The following is a 15,166-nucleotide window of genomic DNA, read 5'->3' on the forward strand; positions in this document are numbered from 1 at the left end:
AAGGTGAGTGTAAGCTCCAAGAAAGTCTGTTTAATCAGCTCAATTACTAAAGGCATAAAATGTTGTTTTATCGTGTCTTTAAATGCTCAATTTAAAACTGAGGTTTAGAAGAATTTCCCATCTTCATTCATGCAGTCTACTTTCTGCTTACCTAAGCAGCAATCTCCAGCTGTTATTTCATATTAATCATATTGATCCTTTTGAATTTACTTACATCTTCTGCTCAAGATTAATTAAGGTAGTCTTCTAGTCAGCAGGGTATATTACAGTGATCTAATGACAAATCCAATCATAAAGGCATCAAGAAGTATTCCATAGATTACATTATGAAGTCTATTTAGTAATTGGAATAGAGAGATACAAACTCATGATTGGATGAGACAGTTTGAAATGGGGTTGAGAAATGTAGAAGAAGGGAAAAGACATAGAACTTGCAAAGGATGAAAGCAAGCATCTCCATATAACATCCAAGTAGTATATAATAAAGATTCTTAATCTTTTATTGTGTAATAGTACATTCATGCCTGCAGCAAGATTTACACAAATACTAAGGCATGGATGGATTAAATAATGTGTAACATTCACATCATCTATTTGCCAGTCAAAGACTATCTCCAACAAAAGAGAATCTAACTATTTACCTTGGCATTCAATTCAAGTATCCTCGCCATCAATGTTCCGGGCATTAAATTTAACTAGAAACTCAACTGCACCAGCCATATGACTGCTATGTTTACAAACCATTTCAGATGTTGGGTGTCCAACCTGCTGACACCCAAGACCATCTGATCATTTGTAAGACACAAGTTAGTAGCATGATAGAATACTTTCCATTTGCTTAGCTAAACAAAGGCCGAACTACTCTCAAGGAGCTCAAACCATCCAGGATAAAGCAATCCATCAATTGATACGTCATTATCTATTATAATCTTTTATTCCTTCCACCAACAGTGCACAATGTGGGCACCATCTACAAACTTCAGTGAAGTTACACACACAGACTTCAATAACAACACCCCCATAACCTGTGACCTCTGCCATCAAGTAGGTCAAAGTGCAGGATTGCAAGAGGCTGCAGAGGGCTGTAGACTTGACCAGTTCCATCACCGCCATGCACAAGATGGAGCTGAGCAGCAGTCTCTGTTGAGGTCATGGCTCAGGCTTGTATGTTTTCTAGGTTTGTAGAGATGGGTTTAGGGAACAGAGAGGGGAGAGAGGGCTCAGACAGGGATGAGGTGAGTTTGTGGGTGGGTAGGTGGATGGGAGGGATTTGCTGTAATTCTTCTGTTGCTGTTGTTCTGCTGAACATTGTGGACATGCTATGTTGGTGCTGGAATGTATGGCTACACTTATGGCCTGTCCTTAGTTTGTGTTGGACGTTAATGCAGATGACACATTTCACTGTATGCTTTGAAGTACCTGTGATACATAAATTAATCTGAATCAGAAAAGGAATCGAAATCTGAAGCAGCACACCAGCCAAGTATGACGATAAATACTGACTTTATCAATGATGGTCAGATGGATAAATTTACAGATAATAGTGCTTTGTGCTTTAGGAGGGATCAAAAGAGTTGGTTGAGACTCAGTGGGATAAAGAAGCTGATTCCTTATCTGCCAATGATGCTGCGAACTGGCAGGTAAACAGTGAAATGGGAGGAGCTAAGAGAAACATTTATAGTACTCTGGAGATAACATTCTGAGATCCAATATGGATATATTTTAGCTATGATGGGACATTTGAGAGAGAACTAAAATACCAAACGAGATCTTGGAAAAGAGGCATTGATTGGGTTAAAATGTGAGAGAGGTTTGGTTGGTGGAGGTTAAAAGTAACAGAATGGGGAGCTCTTTGTATTCATAGTATCAGTTTCATAGCAGAAAGGACAATACAAAGTAGCATGCAGCTCTTGGCACAATTTAAATGTCTTAGTGGACCTATAGGTATTCCAGTGGTCAGAAAGTGAGCAGTTATAAGTGGGTGGGGGCGGTGGGGGTTTCGGGGAGGGAAGGGGTTGTTGGTGGATTGGATCTGCATTCTACACAATGTATAGTTGTGTACAGTCCTGTAAGTAGTGTGTGACAAGAGGAACAGGAGTGCTCATTGTACTTACATATGAGAACCTATCATAACCAGCATCAGCCAACACCAATAACTCCTTACTCTTCCATCTCGCACAGTGCCATTTTCCCTTTTTTTAAGCCCAGAATGCCAAGCAGGCACTCTGTAGTTGGACAATTTCCCCTCCCTTCCCTTGATATTTTGACCTTTCCCACTCCACTGGTATGAGGTTCCACAATTGTCCCTGGCTGAATTTCTATTTGCTTGGCTGCCAAGCAATGAATATTTAAAGAAGTTCAGGAGAACAAGAGCAGAATTAGGCATTTGGCCATTGAGTCTGCTCTGCCATTTCATCATGGCTGATCCATCTTCCCTCTCAGCCCCAAACTCCTGCCCTCTCCCTGTATCCCTTCATGCCCTGACCAATCAAGAATTTATCAACCTCTGCCTTCAATATACGTATAGGCCTGAACACCACAGCTGTCTGTGGCAAAGAATTCCACAGATTCACCACTCTCTGGCTACAGAAATTCTTCCTCATCTCCATTCTAAAAGGATCCCCTTCTATTCTGAGGCTGTGTCCTCTGGTCATAGACTCTCCCACCATAGGAAACATCTCTCTGCATCCACTCTATCAATGCCTTTCACCATTTGATAGGTTTCAATGAGGTCACCCCTCATTCTTCTGGATTCCAGTGAATACAGACCCCGAACCATCAAGTGCTCTTCAACTGACCAGCTGTGCAAACCTGGAATCATTTTGATGAACCTCATTTGAACCCTTTCCTGTTTCAGCATATCCTTTCTAAGATATAGGGCTCAGAACTGCTCACAATACTTCAAGTGATCCTCACTATTGCTTTATAAAGCCTCAGCATTACATTCTTGCTTTTCAGTTCCAGTCCTCTTGAAATTAATACTAAATGTGCATTTGTCTTCCTCACCACAGACTCAATCTACAAATTAACCTTTAGGGAATCCTACACAAGCATTTCCAAATCTCTTTACACCTCAGGTTTTTCCTCTCCATTTATAAAATAGTCAATCCTTTCATTTCTTCTAGCAAAGTGCATGACCATACACTTGCAGACACTGTTTTCCACCTGCCACTTCTTTGCCCATTCTCCTAATCTGTCTAAGTCCTTCTGTGGCCTTTCTCCTTCCTCAAACCTACCTGCCCATCCACCTATCTTTATATTGTCTGCAAACATTGCAGCAAAGCCATCAATTCCATCATCCAAATCATTGACATATAATGTAAAAATAATTTGTAACACCACTAGTCACCAGCAGCCAACCAGCAGCCAACCAGAAAAGGTACCCTTTATTCCCTGTCTTTGCCCCCTGCCAGTCAGTCACAGCTTTACCTGTGCTAGAATCTTCCCTGTTATACCATGGGCTTGTAGCTTGTTAAGCAGCCTCGTGTCTGGCACCTTGTCAATGACCTTCTGAAAATCCAAGTACACAAGGTTCGCCGATTCCCCTTTGTCTACACTGCTTGTGATTTCCTCAAAGAATTTCAACAGATTTGTCAAGCAAGATTTTTCCTTAAGGAAGCCATGCTGATGATGGCCTATTTTATCATGCCCCTCCAAGTATCCTGAAACCACATTCTCAACAAGCAACTGCAACTTCTTCCAAACCACCGGGTTTAGACTAATTGGCCTTTGGTTTCCTTTCTTCTATCTTTTTCTCCTTTCTTCTATCTTTTTCTCCTTTCTTGAAGAGTGGAGTGACATTTGCAATTTTCCAGTCTTTCAGAACCATTCCAGAATCTTTTCAAATCTTTTTATTATTATATAATTTAAAAAAATAACACAAGTATATCGAAGTAACAACACTTACAATGTCTCAAGGAAAAAAACATTATCTTAAAGATTGAAAAATTTTGTGAAAATAAGAAAAACCCTACTAAGCAGAAAAAGTTGGGGGGAAACCCCATTAGGTGTACAATCCTAGAGCCATGCGTCATACAAAAAGCTTCTAAAAATAAACATCAAACTGCCAGCAAGAAAGAAAAATATACCAAAAAATTTACAATTAGATTGTGGAGAAAATCTATCAATTAGCTCAAATAATAATAACAAGCAAATGAGCCCCATCTTTCCTCAAAATCAAATAGAGGTTCAAAAGTTTGACTTCTAATTTTCTCCAAACTAAGACATGGCATCACTTGAAAGAACCGTTGTGATAAAGTAGGAGCTGATGTATCCTTCCACTTCAACAAAATGACCCTCCTAGCTATCAATGTAACAATTGCAATAACATGTTGGTCAGACACAGAAATACCATGGATATTTTGAGGAATTGTTCCAAAAAGCACAGTTAATTTGTTAGGTTGTACATTAATTTTAAGTGCTTTAGAAATTGTCAAAAAACTGACTTCCAGAACTGTTCCAGTATAGAACAAGACCAAAACATATGTGTCAGTGTCGCTATCTCAGTTTTACATCTATCACAATGACTATCAACATTAGGAAATATTTTAGAGAGTCTCTCCTTTGTCAAATGGCAACTATGTCTAATTTTAAATTGAATCAGTGAATGACTAGCACAGATCGAAGAAGAGTTAACCAGCTACAGAATCTGCATCCAATCCTTCGTCATAAAAGTCAAATTGAGTTCCTTTTCCCAATCCTGTTTAATCGCAAATAAGGGACGCTTATCCCATTGTAATAATAAATTATAAATTCTTCCAATAGAACCCTTCATCGAAGGGTTCATACTCATAATAGTATCTAACAGGTCAGCCTCCAATATATAAGGAAAATTACTTAAATATTTTTGTAAGAAATGTCTAACTTGAAGGTATTGTAAAAAGTGTGAGTTTGAAAGAGAATATTTATCAACTAATTGTTCAAAAGACATCAATCTATCGTCTTTAAATAAATCCAAAAAAGAATTAATACCTTTATTTTCCCAAAGTAAAAAAATTGGATCACTCAAAGAAGGCTTCAAAAATAATTTTGATAAATTAAACTACGAAGTTCAAATTTTTTAAGATTAAAAAAATTGCAGAACTGGAGCCAAATTTGTAAAGAACGCTTAATCACAGGGTATAGGTTTAAATTAGCAACTTTTGATAATTATATAGGTAAAGCAACTCCCAATAACAAGGTTAAATAAAACTGTTTCATAGCTTTCAGTTCCAGGTCTACCCAAATTGGCCGATCATTTTTATCAACAGAGCTAGAAACGACGACACGCGTTCTGTAAGTTGCACTCGAGACTAGTTTATTCAAACTTCACAGCACTGGCTTTTACACAGTTCTGTTCCCGCCCTCTCCGGGTGGAAATGATGTCAGAGGTGCATTACAAAAGTCTCTTCCCGTGCGCGAGCTTTCTCCCCTTGCTGGTGAAGAAGAAGGCACAGCGCCATTTTGGGGCTGGCCTCTCTGCCGACGTGCACGCCATTTTGTGAGTTGGTTTGCCTGCATAGAAAATAGGTCACCACATAACCCCACCCGAGAACCAGCAATACGCCCCACAATGTCCACAGTCTGGATCAGTCTCTGTTTGGGCGGTCTGCCTCTGCATCGCGGTGCCTGAACCTCGACCGGCTGCGCCAAGTCCACATGGGCTGGTTTGAGTCAGTCCACCATGAAAACCTCCTCTTTCCCCCCAATGTCCAGAACGTACGTGGACCCGTTGATCCTGATCACCTTGAACGGCCCCTCATACTGCCGCTGTAGCGGTGCCCAGTGTGCACCCCTTCGTACAAATACAAGCTTACAGTTCTGCGGGTCTTTGGGTATGCAGGTCGGGATCTGTCCATGCTGTGACGTCGGTACAGGGGCCAGGTTGCCAAGCCTTTCGTGTAGTCTGTCCAGGACTGCTGTGGGTTCTTCCTCTTGCCCCCTTGAGGCTGGTATGAATTCTCCTGGGACGACCAGGGGTGCGCCGTACACCAACTCGGCCGACGAGGTGTGCAGATCCTCTTTGGGTGCTGTGAGGATTGCACGCAGGACCCAGGGAAGCTCGTTCACACAGCTAGGCCTTTTCAGGCGGGCCATGAGAGCCGACTTCAAGTGACGGTGGAAGCGCTCCACTAGTCCGTTCGACTGTGGGTGGTAGACAGTTGTGTGGTGTAATTGTGTTCCCAACAGGCTGGCCACAGCCGACCACAGGCTGGAGGTGAACTGGGCGCCTCTGTCGGAAGTAATGTGGACCAGTATCCCGAAGTGTGCTCACCAGGTTACGATCAGTGCTCGGGCGCAGGAATCGGCGGTGGTGTCGATGAGTGGGACCGCCTCTGGCCATCTCATGAACCGGTCTACCATAGTTAGGAGGTACTGCGCTCCTTGCAACACTGGCAGGGGTCCCACAATATCCACATGAATGTGGTCGAACCTCCGGCGGGGCTTTGGTGTGCCGCTGCACCTTGGCTGTTTGGCACTGCGTGCACATTTTGGCCCATTTGCTGACCTGTTTGCGAAGTCCGTGCCACACGAACTTGCTGGAGACCATCCGGACGGTCGTCCTGATAGATGGGTGCGCCAAGCCGTGTATGGAGTTGAAAACTCACCGCCGCCAGGCGAGGGGCACACCGATGGGGCGAGGTTGGCCGGTAGCCACGTCACACAGGAGGGTCTTCTCACCTGGGCCTACGAGGAAGTCTTGCAGCTGCAAGCCCGAGACTGCGGTCCTGTAGCTGGGCATCTCGTTGTCTGCCTGCTGCGCCTCTGCCAGTGCTGCGTAGTCCACCCCCTGGGACAGGGCCTGGATAGCTGGTCTGGAGAGTGTGTCCGCCACGACGTTGTCCTTGCCCTAGACATGCTGGATGTCCATTGCGTACTTGGAGATGTAGCACAGATGTTGCTGCTGGCGGGCCAACCAGGGATCGGACACCGTCGTGAACGTGAAGGTCAACGCTTTGCCAGGTATTGTGCCAACAGCTCCCGGTCGAAGGCACTGTACTTGAGTTCGCGTGGCCGTAGGTGCCTGCTGAAGAATGCCAGGGGTTGCCAGTGCCCCTTCGATGAGATGCTGCAGCACCCCACCAACTGCTGTGTTGGATGCGTCCACTGTGAGGGCGGTTGGAATGTTCGTTTTGGGGTGCACCAGCATCGTGGTGTCTGCCAAGGCTTCCTTGACTTTAACGAAAGCGGCCAAGTAATGTTCTTGCCTTTACCCAACATCAGAGTGAACAAAGGGGGCATGATACGGGCTGCTGAGGGGAGGAAGCAGTGGTAGAAGTTCACCATACCAACGAACTCCTGCAGGCCTTTGACTGTGTTGGGCCGGGCGAGGTGGCGGATTGCATCTACCTTGGAGGGCAGAGGTGTTGCCCCATCTTTGGTAATCCTGTGGCCCAGGAAGTCAATGGTATCGAGTCTGAACTGACATTTGGCCGGGTTGATCGTGAGGCTGAAATCACTCAGGTGGGAGTAGAGCTGGCGTCAATGGGACAGATGCTCCTGACGACTACTGTTGGCTATGAGGACGTCGTCCAAATAGATGAACGCAAGGTCCAGGTCACGTCCCACCGCACCCATTAGTCGCTGGAACGTCTGTGCGGCATTCTTCAGGCCGAACGGCATTCGGAGGAAATCGAACAGGCCGAATGGGGTGATGAGTGCTGTCTTGGGGATGTCTTCAGGGTGTACTAGGATTTGATGGTATCCCCGGATGAGGTCTACTTTGGAAAAGGTGCTTGCCTTGTGCAGGTATGCTGCAAAGTCCTGTACATGCGGCACGGGGTAGCGGTCTGGAGTTGTAGCCTCGTTCAGTCTGCGGTAGTCGCCGCATGGTCTCCAGCCCCCGGCTGCTTTGGGCACCATGTGCAGGGGGGAGGCCCACGGGCTGTCAGACTGCTGTACAATCCCCAATTCCTCCATGCTCTTGAACTCCTCCTTCGCCAGTTGGAGCTTTTCCGAGGGGGAGCCTTCGTGCACAGGCGTGGAGGGGTGGTCCCTGGGTCAGAATGTGGTGCTGTACTCCGTGTCTGGGCGTGTCTGCCGTGAACTGCAGTGCCAGAACCGATAGAAAGTCCGCCAGGATTCTGGTGAATTCGTTGTCAGACAGCGTGATGGAGTCCAGCTGTGGGGCCGGCAACTTGGCTTCACCCAGGGAGAACGTCTGGAAAGTCTTGGCATGGACCAGTCTTTTCCCTTGCAGGTCGACCAGCAGGCTGTGGGCTCACAAGAAGTCTGCCCCCAGGAGTGGTTGGGCCACGGTGGCCAATGTGAAGTCCCACGTGAACAGGCTGGCACCGAACTGCAGCTGCACTGTGCGGGTGCCGTAGGTCCGTATCGTGCTGCTGCTTGTGGCCCTCAGGGTGGATCCCATCGCCCTGTTGTGGGTATCGTACCCCATCGGGGGTAAGACGCTGATTTCCGTTCCGGTGTTGACCAAGAAGCGGCGTCCTGACTGTTTGTCCCAGACGTACAAGAGGCTGTCCTGGCCCTGCTGTTTTCTGGGAAGTTGCAGGGCGGGCGACAATGGCAGGCTTCTGTGCCCCACCGCTGGTGGTAGAAACACCACTGTTCATTGGCCTCCTGACTCTTGCCTCTGGGTTGTGTGCGCTCCGTTTCCGGGCCTGGTCTGGACTGCTGTTGGGCGCGTGGCTTGGTAATCTGACCGATGGACGCCCCACTCTCCCTCTTAGCTTTCCACAGCACATCTGCCCGGGCCGCCACCTTCCGGGGGTCACTGAAATCTGCGTCGGCCAGCAGCAGATGTATGTCCTTGGGCAATTGCTCTAGGGACGCCTGCTCAAACATGAGGCAGGGCTTGTGTCCTTCAGCCACGACCAGCATCTCATTCATTAATGCTGACGGCGGCCTGTCTTCCAATCCATCCAGGTGCAGCAAGCGGGCACCTCGCTCACGCCATGAGAGGCCAAAGGTCCCTATGAGCAGTGCTTTGAATGCTGCATATTTGCCTTCTTCCGGGGGTGACTGTATGAAATCCTCAACCTGGGTGGCTGTCTCCTGGTCAAGGGAGCTCACCACGTAATAGTAACCTGTGGAATCAGAAGATATCTGATGAAGCTGGAACTGGGTTTCTGCTTGGTCAAACCACACGCACGGTCGCAGCATCCAGAAAGTTGGCAGTTTTAGTGAAGCTGCTTGAACAGATGAAGAGTCGATCATCTTTGGTCCAAATCCCGTTTGGACCGTCAGGGTCACCAATGTAGCGATGTGCTACACACAGAGCTAGAAATAACAACACGCAGTCTGTAAGTTGCACTCGAGACAGTTTATTCAAACTTAACGGCACTGGCTTTTACGCAGTTCTGTTCCCGCTCTCTCTGGGCAGAAATGATGTCAGAGGTGCATTACAAAAGTCCCTTCCTGTGGGCGGGCTTTCTCCCCTTCCTGGTGAAGAAGGCGGTCCTGTGCCATTTTTGGGCTGGCTTCTCTGCTGACGCGCGTGCCATTTTGTGAGTCGGTTCGCCTGTGTAGAAAGTGGGTCGCCACAAACTCAAGATAACCAAAAGGACATGTATCGCACATTAATAGCCCAATAATACATTCTTAAATTAGGCAAAGTGAGACCTCCATCCATTTTCAACTTTTGTGACTGACATTTACTAATTCTTGGTCTTTTATTATTCCAAATAAAAGATAAAATAATAGAATCAATCCGATCAAAAAACTTCTTAGTCAAAAAACAGGGATATTCAGAAATAAATATAAAAATTTTGGTAAAATCATCATTTTAACTATATGAATATGACCAACAAGTGAAAATGTAAGTGGACTCCATCTACTAAATAAATACTTCATGAGTCTACTAAGGGAACAAAATTGGCTTTATAAAGATCCTTATATTTTTAGTAATTATAACACGTAAATATCTAAAAGATTCCATGACTTAAAAAGGAGTATTATCATATATAGAGACAGATTCATTTGAAGGAAACAATTCACTTTTACTAAAATTTATTTTATATCCTGAAAAATCTCCAAATTCATTGAATAATTTTAGTAAGGCAGGAATAGATTCATCGAGATTAGACGTATAAACCAATAAATCGTCAGCATCAAGAGAGAGATCTGATGCATGGTCTCATTCACAAAAATCCCTGAATATTTTTAGCTTCACGAAGAGCAATAGCAAAGTGTTCTAATATTAAATTAAATAACAAAGGACTTAATGGACAACCTTGTCCCCCGTGAAAGCTGAAAAAAAAGAGACCTACAGTTGTTAGTGACAACTGTAGTAACAGGAGCTTTATATATCATTTTAATCCAAATATTAAAATTAACACCAAAGCCAAATTTCTCTAAAACATTAAATAAATATTTCCATTCGACTCGATCGAACGCTTTTTCAGCATCCAAAGATACGACGCATTGCAGAGTTTTAAAAGAGGACAAATATATAATGTTATATTTGTTAAATGTTTCTGAACATTTGAAAAAGAATAGCGACCCTTTATAAAACCTGTTTGATCTTTAAAAATAATTTACCCAAAATATTCTCCAACCGATTGGCCATTATCTTTGACAGAATCTTAGCATCGACATTCATTAATGAAATAGGTCTGTATGAGGCACAGTCAGTAGGATCTTTATCCTTTTTAAGAATTAAAGAAATAGAAGCCTCATAAAAAATAGAGGGTAAATCTCCTTTCACAAAAGAATCCTGAAACATTTCCAACATATATGGAGAAAGCAATTTCCCAAATTTTTTATAAAATTCTACGGGATAACCATCAAGTCCAGGGGCCTTACCAGATTGCATTGAAAAAATAGCTTTATGAATTTCGGCTTCAGTAATTTCGGTATCAAGAGTTTATTGATCCGTAACAGAAAATTTAGGAAAAGCAATCTTTTGTAAGAAAGCATTCATTTCAGATAAATCTACTGGACATTGAGTTTTATAAAGTTCAGTATAAAAATCTTAAAAAATCTTATTAATTTCTTCATATTCTGTAGCCAGGGTACCAGCTTTCCTACAGATTTTCAAAATTTGTCTTTTGGCTCCAGCCGTTTTTAATTGAGATGCTAGCAGTTTGTTATTTTTATCTCCAAACATATAAAATTGGCTCTTTAACTTAAGCAAATAGCTTTCAATGGGATGAGTTAATAATAGGTTATATTGTGATTGAAGTTCCACCTTTTGTTTGAATAAATCAATATTAGGGGAAATTGCATAAATATTATCTAAATCTTTAACTTGTTTTGTAATTTTATCTAATTCTGCTTTAGTCTGTTTTATTAAGTTTAGCTGAATAAGAAATGATCTGACCACGTAAAAATGCTTTAAATGTATCCTATATAATTAATTTGGACGTATCCCCTATATCACTAAAAAGAAAAAAATCTTTTATCTGGGTTTCAATGAAACTGACAAAGTCAGAGTTTTGCAATAATGTCTGAGACATGCGCCATGGTTGACAGGCAAGACTGACATCATCAAATTCAAAAGCCAAACTCAGAGGCGCATGATCAGATATAGCAATAGCGTCATATTCACAATTTTTAACACTAGGCAAGAAACGGGTATCGATTATAATATAATCAATCCTCGAATATTTTTATAGACATGTGAAAAGAAGGAATATTCTCTGTTATTGGAGTGCAGATGCCTCCATAATTCCATCAATCTGAAATTGATCAGAAAGGAGTGAATAAGTGACACGGAACGATTTGGAAGCCGCTGATTGGTTGAGCTATTGTCAATCATAGGATTTAAACAACAGTTAAAATCCTCGCCAATTATCAACATATATTCATTTAAATCAGGCAGCAAAGCAAATACCTTTTTTTTAAAAACGAAGGATCATCTAAGTTAGGACCATACAGATTGACCAAAACATCTTTTCTGTTACAGATCACTCCTTTAACAATTAAAAATCTACCATTAGAATCTGATTCAATATCCTCTTGAATAAATATATCGGATTTAATAAAGATAGACACGCCTTTAGTTTTACTCTGAGAGGTAGAGTGGAATTGCAAGCCTCTCCACCATCCAAAAAACTCTATTTTGATCCCTCGCCCTGATATGTGTCTCCTGACCAAAAATTATATCAGGTTGGAATCGATTAATAATTTTAAAAGTCTTTTTTCATTTGATAGGATGATTCCAACCACATACGTTCCAACTTATTACATTAATTCGTTTAAATACCATACTATAATTTTATTCTACTTTATACATACACAGAGCACATACCAATACGGGATGATCAAAAATGGCGGCGATGAAGAATATAACCACATAAAAAGACGCATGCTCCGGAACCACCCAATGAGAAAAAACTCCTAACTCTAACCCCACCCCATTCCCCGAAAGCCCAAAGGAAAGGAAAGTAACCTATGATAAAATACAAAGCAAAGGACCGCTCTGTCTGTATTTTCTTTCCCTCCCCCAGTTAGTAAAAAAATAGAGTGATCTTGTAAGAAAGAAGATAAAGTCTCAACAAAGGAAAGTATTTACATTTCATTATCTATTAAACAAGAAAGAACCAAAATAATGTTATCTCTTAGAGAGAAAAAACAGTGCCATCTTTAAGTTTAACATTAAGTCCCTAAAAAAACTTTAAATTTGGTTATAAGACGCTTTAATAAAACAGAAAAAAAGTTAATAGTATATTTAACCAAGCTAACTTTTCAAAAATACTATCAGGAAGAGTTGTTAGCCCTCAGCTATCAGGTTCTTGAACCAGAGTGGATAACTTCACTCAACCCATCACTGAACTGCTCCCACAACCTATGGAGTCACTTTCAAGGATTATTCATCTCATGTTCTTGTTATTTATTGTCTTTTTCTCTCTTTCGTATTTGCACAATTTGTTGTCTATTGCATAGTTTGTCTGTCTGTCCTGTTGGGTGTGGTCTTTCATTGTGTTTCTTGGATTTACTGTGCATGCCTGAAAGAAAACAAATCTCAGACTTGTATATGGTGACATATATGTACTTTGATAGTAACTTTACTTTAAACTCTGAACATGAGTTATGAACCTGGCCACCAATAAACGCACCGATGCCTCATTTGTCCTGTTGCATCAGCAAAGGCATGCTCTGGAAAATAATACTAGATTTTTTGAAAAAACAATTTAATGAGCTTTTTAGACTTGGCATATAAATTTTCTTTCAGTTCCCAAAGTTTCATTTCAATGGATGTTAAAAATTGCATTAGTCATTATTTTCAGCTCATTTATCACGATTTTATGTCAATGACTGTACCTTTCATTTCAGATGAAGATGCAAGACTAATGTTACCAGTTCCAAAGCTAAAACTGAAAACAGAATGAGATAGAACAAATAAGTTAAAAATTCCAGATCAAATATCTAAAATGTTTGAATATTTATTTCACCCAAAGTAGTATGCTAACATATTGAGATTTTAAGATGCCTCAGGAAGTTGAAATCATATACAATTCTGTCAGTTTGCAGCAGTGTTAAACTTTTATGGGTCTTATTTCATTACATTGTGTTTATGTACGTAAGAAGTGTTTATTTACTGCAGATTTAATTTAACCACGAAGATATCCTGTCAATTTCAGAGGACTGAAAAAGAACGTTATACTTCTTCCAACTTGAATTAAAATGGTGACATGCAAAGTTGGTGCTACAGTTGCAATAGAATAAATTTGCTTGCACTTCCCTGATAGTTCAGTGACCTTACCCAGTACGTATATACGTAAACTACAGAGAAAAGGGAGGAATTAATTCTAGTGTCCTTAGATGACAGCAAGGAGAAGTGTTGTCTGTTTCTTTATAACAATCCAATATCCTCTGCTGGCAATGTAAGTGCTTGGTTCTCCGTTACTGCAACTATCATATTTCTGTGTTCTCTAACACTATTAAATGTGTTACCGATGTATGTTGCTAAAGCCCACACAAAAGAAATGGCTATTTTGATAAAATATTAGTAGGTAGCTGGAATCAAGAGAAATACTTCTTCTGCATAGCTTGTAAAAACTCACACAAATTAGATCCAAAACTAGACAGCTGAAACTTGTAGTCGTAGAGAACGGGTAAATGCCAGATTCTGGCATCAAGAGGACACTCAGAGATAACGTTCATATGTCTGTGTTGGTGGCTAAAATTACACAGAGATATCTCTCTGATTCTTCATTTGAAGCAGGTTTCACAACCTTTTCTAAGAAAAGTTCCGTAGCAGTTTGGTCTGTACCAATCTTTCCAAAGCACAGTAGGTCAAAAGTGGTAATTGCATGACAGGGACAAAAGTAAGGGTTTTTAGTGATCAAGACACTCCTTAAAACCTTCTACTATGACCCAAGAATAAAAAACAAGGTGTAGGCTCTTGAATTCTATGTAGAAGAGCAAAATTTCAGTCATGAATTCAAGAGGGGGAGTGTGTGTGATAGGATTGAAAAACAGCAATGATGTTCACTTACTCATGTGCAATTGTGCAACCAGGTCTTCATGTTTGTGGCTGAGAAAATGTGTTGTTTGGGTGGCTTTTCCAATTTCAGCTAGCTAGATGTATGAGAGAACTGGGAGATGTATGATATGAATTACAGTACTTTGTTCACCTCTAAAAGTGGAAATTATGAAGATCTGTAATAATGTGAAGATTGTTGTGAAGTTACTACAAGCTTGAGATCACACCGGCATACAGCCTTCAGTCTCCAAATGTACCAAGGATTTTGTTCAACCAACACACATCAAAGTTGCTGGTGAACGCAGCAGGCCAGGCAACATCTCTAGGAAGAGGTACAGTCAACGTTTCAGGCTGAGATCCTTCGTCAGGACTAACTGAAGGAAGAGTTAGTAAGAGATTTGAAAGTGGGAGGGGGAGGGGGAGGTCCAAAATGATAGGAGAAGACAGGAGGGGGAGGGATGGAGCCAAGAGCTGAACAGGTGATTGGCGAAGGGGATATGAGAGGATCATGGGACAGGAGGTCCGGGGAGAAAGACGGGGGGGGGGGGGAACCAGAGGATGGGCAAGGGGTATAGTCAGAGGGACAGAGGGAGAAAAAGGAGAGAGAGAGAGAAAGAATGTGTGTATATAAATAAATAATGGATGGGGTACGAGGGGGAGGTGAGGCATTAGTGGAAGTTAGAAAAGTTGATGTTCATGCCATCAGGTTGGAGGCTACCCAGACGGAATATAAGGTGTTGTTCCTCCAGCCTGGGTGTGGCTTCATCTTTACAGTAGAGGAGGCCGTGGATAGACATG

Source organism: Mobula birostris, chromosome 3 (genome assembly GCF_030028105.1).
Source record: "Mobula birostris isolate sMobBir1 chromosome 3, sMobBir1.hap1, whole genome shotgun sequence".
Lineage (NCBI taxonomy): Eukaryota > Metazoa > Chordata > Chondrichthyes > Myliobatiformes > Myliobatidae > Mobula > Mobula birostris.